General features: G+C 37.7%; 1 pseudogene; it reads right to left on the bottom strand.

Annotated features, from left to right (window-relative positions):
- Nucleotides 1-849: 849 nt before the first annotated feature.
- Nucleotides 850-1,630, bottom strand: LOC100016953 (phosphatidylinositol transfer protein beta isoform-like; annotated as a pseudogene).
- Between the last annotated feature and the right edge of the window lie 4,981 nt (nt 1,631-6,611).

Here is a 6,611-nt window from a genome sequence, read left to right on the forward strand (position 1 = left end):
CCCCCCCCCTTTTTTTGCCAGTTTCTGATGTAGAAAAATACTTGAAATTTAAATGTACAAAAATCCAACAAAAACAGGTACATTTTTAAAGGATTTTTTTCTTCAAGGGCAAGTACAAATTAAATTACAGCCTGATTCCTTACTCACAGAAATCCTCAAAGTTGACTGTAAGATTGTGACTATCCAGAAATAAATAGCTATAAATACATTCATAGTTTACATTCCAGAATCAGAGGAAAAACAAAAAAAAAAATCAGAATAAACTTTTGCTTTGGGAGTCTGTTTACTTATGAGTCTAAAATAGAAAGTTTTTAACAGATATTTAAGATAAGAGAACAACAAAAAAGTATATATTGGTCCACATCTTGACATCTGTGAAACATACCAGCTAGCATTACATTGTAGTCAATTCATCCATTAATGGCATTACTCTAATAATTATTAAAATCTGCTTCAGGTATATATAATGAAAATATTTTCCTTTGCATTTTTGCTGTAGGTACAGTACTCTGGAGAAATTGTACGAATCCCCTAAGTAGATGTATGTATGTATGTACATATATACATGAGTGTGTGCATCAGCATCTATAGCTCTACACATGTTTTACATACAGTTACAGATTTACACACATATACATACATATATACACACACGTGTTTGGATAGCGGGACATGTGTGCAGATCGTCATATGCACACGTCTATGAAACGTCAACACTGCAAATCACTGGTCAGATCCCTCCTCATTTGTCCTGGGCAGCACTGGTTCCCTTCACTTGACCTTGATTACAAAACAGCTTGACCTCTGACCCTACAGAAGATTCATCTAGACATCAGCAGCCTTTGTGCCTGGTTGGAACCCTTCTTACACATAGCTTCCAGCTCTTTCTGTCTCATCTTCCATTTTTCGAATGTTTTCCATGGTCAGGTCAAATCACTTATCAATCCAACAAAAAAGCTGAGGGTGATAGTTGGTAAATATTCTTTTTTCTTGTTTTTGAATAAAGTTTTCTACTTTGTTCTGTAGACCCCACCACTTGAATTTGATGGCTACCAGCTTGTAGGCACACATTTGAGGAGCTTCTGGATTATTTGCCAAATCTCTCTTCCAGTTGGGTCCCAAAGGTCCTCTCTTGGTCTTTCTTGACTGGAATAGTTCTGGGTCTTCATCTGCTTTATAATCTAAAGGTTCTATGGTCTGCACTATCAATATGGACATTTTCAATTGTCTTCCATATGTTCGGATCTAAATTATGTACATTTTCTGTTGTTCCCAAGTCTGGTTTATGCCAAGTTTCAATTTTAATGAAGAAGTCATCTTTCATGTATTTGTTCATCACAATTGTTCTACAGTAGGGGTATGCATTCCAGGCTTTGTCATGAAATACCAAAGAGCCCTCAGGTACAATCATCCTTACAAACTCAAGAACTTTACTTTTTAAGTGGTACATTTTGTGTGTGAATTGCCCCTTCTCGCCATCCCTCTCATAAGGTTCATTCATTAATACTTCAATGCCTTCTCCACCTCCTGTTTAATTTTTACTGGCTTCAGCCACAGAGTACAGTTGTCCAGTCTGATGCTCTTGAACTGAACATGGTAAAACCACATGGAATTCCTTAATCAGCATCATCATTTCCTCACCGTTGCTACCTCTGCTGCCGCTGCCACCACCACCGCCGCCACCACCACCGCCGCCACCAGCTTGCTTACATTTTAAAGCATATATTAAATTAAGCCTATAGCTTCCAAAACTCTTCTGTTTGTCTGTGCTTCTTTAAAGATTTCCTTCAGCTTTTTGCATTTCTTAGAAGGTGCCCCCCTTTTTTGCTGTTCTATTCCTATCCCCCTGTCTTCAAATCCCATCCCAAAATAAAAAAAGAAAAGAAAAAATACCCAGGACAGGCTTTAATAACCTTCTAGCAGGCAAAAATAAAGATTAGATATACATAAAAATTCTCAATTACTGTATTAAAACAATTTTTTAAAAAATAGCTATAGAACTATAGAATTCAAGTAAGGAAACTGAGAAAGAAAACACTAAATAAATGCAAAAAAGGCTCTTTTATGGACTAGGTCAGTGATGTCAAATCTTGTAGAGACTGAGTGCCCAAATTGCAATCCTCATAACACATGTGAGCCCCCTACCTTACCCCAGACAAAGGAAGGAGGAAGTGCTCCCATTGGGCTTCTGGATGGAGGAGCAGGTGATATGAGGAATGTCCTCAGGTATAGTAGAGAGGGGAGGGGAGCAGCCCCCTCAGGCACATACAGCACATGTGCCATAGGTTCACTAACACACAACTAGGTGGTTGAGATTATAAAGAAAGATATAAGAATAAAGTGCTAAATGTCAAAAAACAATAGTATTCCACTCAAATTATTTTTGTTTGTCCCAGAATAATTAACTCCAATCCTATGACTATTCTTAGATTATAGATTATAAGAAGACTTAGGTCCTCCAACTGAGTTTCCCTTCAATCCCGTCTTCCTGGGACTTCCCTTACAAGTCAAATAAGAATTTTTATTTCTTTATGAGTAATTCTCAGACTTCAGAGGTCATCTTTGTAGCTAAAGTAGACTCCCATAGATGTGCCATTTTTATACTAAACTCCCCTCAGAGCAATGAGTAAACATTTATGCCAGGAAAGTTAACATTTATCTCCTAGCTCTCAGCAACAAAGTATTTTTTTTAATTCAAGGGAGTTTCCAAAATCCAGTTCAACCAAGTCACTGAGACTTTTTACACTTATAATCTGCCAAGAGAGAGAACACAAAATAAAGTCTAAAATGTGAACTTTGGTTTGAGTTTCAGTTCTACCAATGTCTAGCTCTGCAACATTGGGCAAACTACTTCACTTTGCTGGGATTCAATTTCCTTATATGTAAAATGAGAGGGTTGGACTAGAACAAATGATTTAATATCTCTACCAGCTCTCATGTTTTATGATTCTTTTATATACAAATTATAGCAATATTATTATCAGATTATACATAATTGCTGAGTATTTGACTTGAAGCATCACTTATCATTGTGAGAATAGGAATTGAAGACCATGACTTTTTTCAGGTGTATAATAATCAGAATGTTTGATATATGTAGTATTTTGGCTGCTCCTTAAGAATATCTTGTCAGCATAGCCAAGATGGCAGAATAGAGGCACAGAAAGCTTGAACCGATCTGAGAATCCTCTCCAACTGACCTTGAAATAACTCTTCAAAATGAATGCTAGAGTGACGGAACCAACAAGGGGAAGAAATGAAGCAATTTTCCTTTAGAAAACAACTTGAAACTTAGTCATAGAGAATCTGGTTTGCTAGGGTGAGAGGGGAGCACAGTCTATACCAAGGTCACACAAAGAAGTGCTAACACAAGCCAACAGCAACAGCCACACACCTGCAACTCATATCCACTGTTCTAGGTTCTGAACTTGGACCTAAGCCAACTTCAAGACCATGAGACCCTGCCTAAGTCAACAGTTAACAACAACAACACCCCAATACCCACCCCTTGAAGTTTTAAACCCTGGCATAAGCCTGCAATGAGGTCCCAAGCTCTAGCACAAGGAAGTCCATGATGTATTTGACTAGTGTAGGCCCAGTGTAAAACTCTGAGCCCCTGTCCAAGAACAAGGGGGAGGCTCCAAGCCCCAAGACAGAGCAGTCAGCAGTGCACCAAACTGGTGCTAATCCAAGGGGAGTCCTGGAGTTCCTACCCAACTCTTCAGTGAGGACCTGAACCTCAGCACAAAGCAGTTTGTGGTGCACCTGGCCTTTGTAAGCTCAGAGTGTGAGGCCTGAAGCTCCTCTCCAAGGTGAGGCCCCAGACCCTAGCACAAGGTAACTCTCAGTGCTCTGAGCCCCATAAGCCATCAACAGTCCCTGGGGGAAATTGAATGAGCAGTAGGAGATGGCTTTTAGAGCTTCTAGCTCAAAGGCCATTCTATCACCATTAAATAACTGAAACTTACAGCAACTTAGAAGTAGAGCTAAATATAACAGCAAGGAAAAACTGAAGTTTAAGAGAGTATCTTCTCTACCCTAAGAACTGAGCCCAACTTTAAGATAACAATAGAAATTAAGGAAAAGCCTAGGAAAAAGAGCAAGCTATTAAAAAAACCAACTAACCATAGATACTTACTATGAAGACAAAGAAAAATAAGGCAAAGAGTCAGAAGGGGACAATGAGATTAAAGTAGCTACATGAAAAACTTCAAAGAAAAATATGAATTGGTCTCAGGTTCTGGAAGAACTCAAAGAAGATTTCAAAAAGTCAAATAAGGAGGCAAAGGAAAATGAAGAGAAATGAAAGCAATGCAAAGCAGAATTGGCCAAATAAAAAAAGAGGTACAAAAATCTGGTGAAGGAAAGAGTTTCTTAGAAAGTAGAATTGACTAAATGGAAAAGACGATTCAAAAATTCATGGGAGAAAATAATTTCCTAAAATTAGAATTGGGCAAGTAGAAACTAATGACTTCATGAGATATCAAGAAACAAAACAACAAAACCAAAAGGCTGAAAAGATAGAAGAAAATATGAAATTATCTCATTTTTAAAAACTGACTGGAAAATAGGTCTATGAGAGACAATTTAAAAATTATTGGACTGCTAGAAAGCCATGATCAAAAGAAAGTTTAGGCATCACATTGTAAGAAATTATCCAATAAAGCTACCCTGATACTCTTGAAAAAGACGGTAAAATCCTTGAAACTGAAAGAATCCACCAATCACATCCTGAAATAAATCTCCAAATTACAACTCTCAAGAATATTATGGCCATATTACAGGAGAAAATACTGCAAGCAACAATGAAGAAACAATTCAAATATCACAGAGTCACAGTCAGGATTACACAGAATTTAGCAGCTTTCACATTAAAGGTTTGAAAGTCTTGGAATATGATATTTCAGAAAGCAAAGAAATAGGTCGATAACCAACAATCACCTACCCAGCAAAACTGATGATATTTTTATGAGAAAAAATGATCATTTAGCAAAATAGAAAATTTTCAAGCATTCCTGAAGAAAAGATCAGACCTAAACAGAAAATATGATACTCAAATACAAGATTCAAGAGAAGAATAAAAAACTAAACAAAAAGAGAAAATTGAAGGGATTTTTTTGATAAGGTCATCTCTTTATATTCTTACATGGAAAGATGATATTTGTAACTGAAGTTTGTTTTTATCAGTATTAGAGCAGTTAGAAAGAGACTACATACACAGAAGGTGCAAGAGTAAGTTGATTAAGATGACATGATATGCAAAAAAATCAAGGGAAGTAAAAGAAGATTGCACTGAGAGAAAAGGGAAAGGAAAGGTAGAACAGGGTAAATTATCTCACCTACCGAGGCACAAAAAAAAAAAACAATGGAGACAAGGAAAAGAGTAGTGAGAGGCAATGTTTAAACATTACTATAAATGGAATTGGCCCAGAGAGGAAATAACAACCTCACTCATTAGGGTATAGAATCCTGTCTTCCCCTATAGAGAAATAGGAGAAGAATAAGACAAGGTGCAGTGGGTAATAGAAGGAAAGGGAAGTGAGGATAGTGAAGGAAAGCAAAATACTTGTGAGGAGGGATAAATTCAAAGAAGAAAGAAAGAGCAGGATCAAATGAAGAAAATAAGTTGAAGGGAAATACACAGTTAGTAATCATAACTTTGATTGTAAATGGGATGAACTCACCCATAAAACATAAACATTCAGCAGAGTAGATTAAAAAGCAAAATCCTATGATACACTATTTTTGAGAAGCACATTAGAGGAAGGGAGTCACACACAGAATAAAGATAAAGGTTTGGAGCATGATTGTGCTTACACTAAAGTAAAAAAAAAGTAGGACTAGCAATCAATCTCAGACAAAGCTAAAGCAAAAATAGATCTAATTAAAGGAGATAAAGAAGGAAATTGCATCTTGTTAAAGGGTACTCTAGTAAATGAAATAATATCAATACTAAACATATATGCACCAAATGGCATACCCTCCAAATTTTTAAAGGAGAAATTAAATGAGCTTCAGGATGTGATATAGAAATCACTTTAAAAGACTGATATATATTAATTTAAGGTCGCCAAGGAATTCAGCTATGTAATTCCTAAATGAAAACTCAAATCAGCAGTCAACCTTTTATGGAGTTTTTAATTACAAACAGGAGGAAGAAAGGTATTAGAGAGAGAGAGAGAGAGAGAGAGAGAGAGAGAGAGAGAGAGAGAGAGAGAGAAAGGGGAGAGAAGGGAATGGGGCTTAAATACCCCCTCTGCTTAGGCTTGGCCAAAGGCCCAAGCCCTTAGATAGCTGAGGCAAAGAAAAGAGATCAGTCCCTATCACTCACGTGACCAAAATGGAGAAACAGTCTCAGCGACCTCCACCTCCAGCCTCCTTCAGAGCAAGCCCTCCTCTCAGACCTCTCCAGGAGCTCTCCCTCCAGGACCTCTCTCCTCTCAGACTCCTTCAGAGCAAAACCTCCTCCCCCCGTCCTCAGACCCCGCTATCTTTAAGGAAAACTTCTAAGTCCCCTCCCCTCAGTTCTCACATCTACCAATCACTGTCGATGTCTCCCCTGTGCCAATGGTGGCTCTAGCTTAACCCAGGACCACCCAGAAGTCTCTCCC

Source organism: Monodelphis domestica, chromosome 2 (assembly GCF_027887165.1).
Source record: "Monodelphis domestica isolate mMonDom1 chromosome 2, mMonDom1.pri, whole genome shotgun sequence".
Lineage (NCBI taxonomy): Eukaryota > Metazoa > Chordata > Mammalia > Didelphimorphia > Didelphidae > Monodelphis > Monodelphis domestica.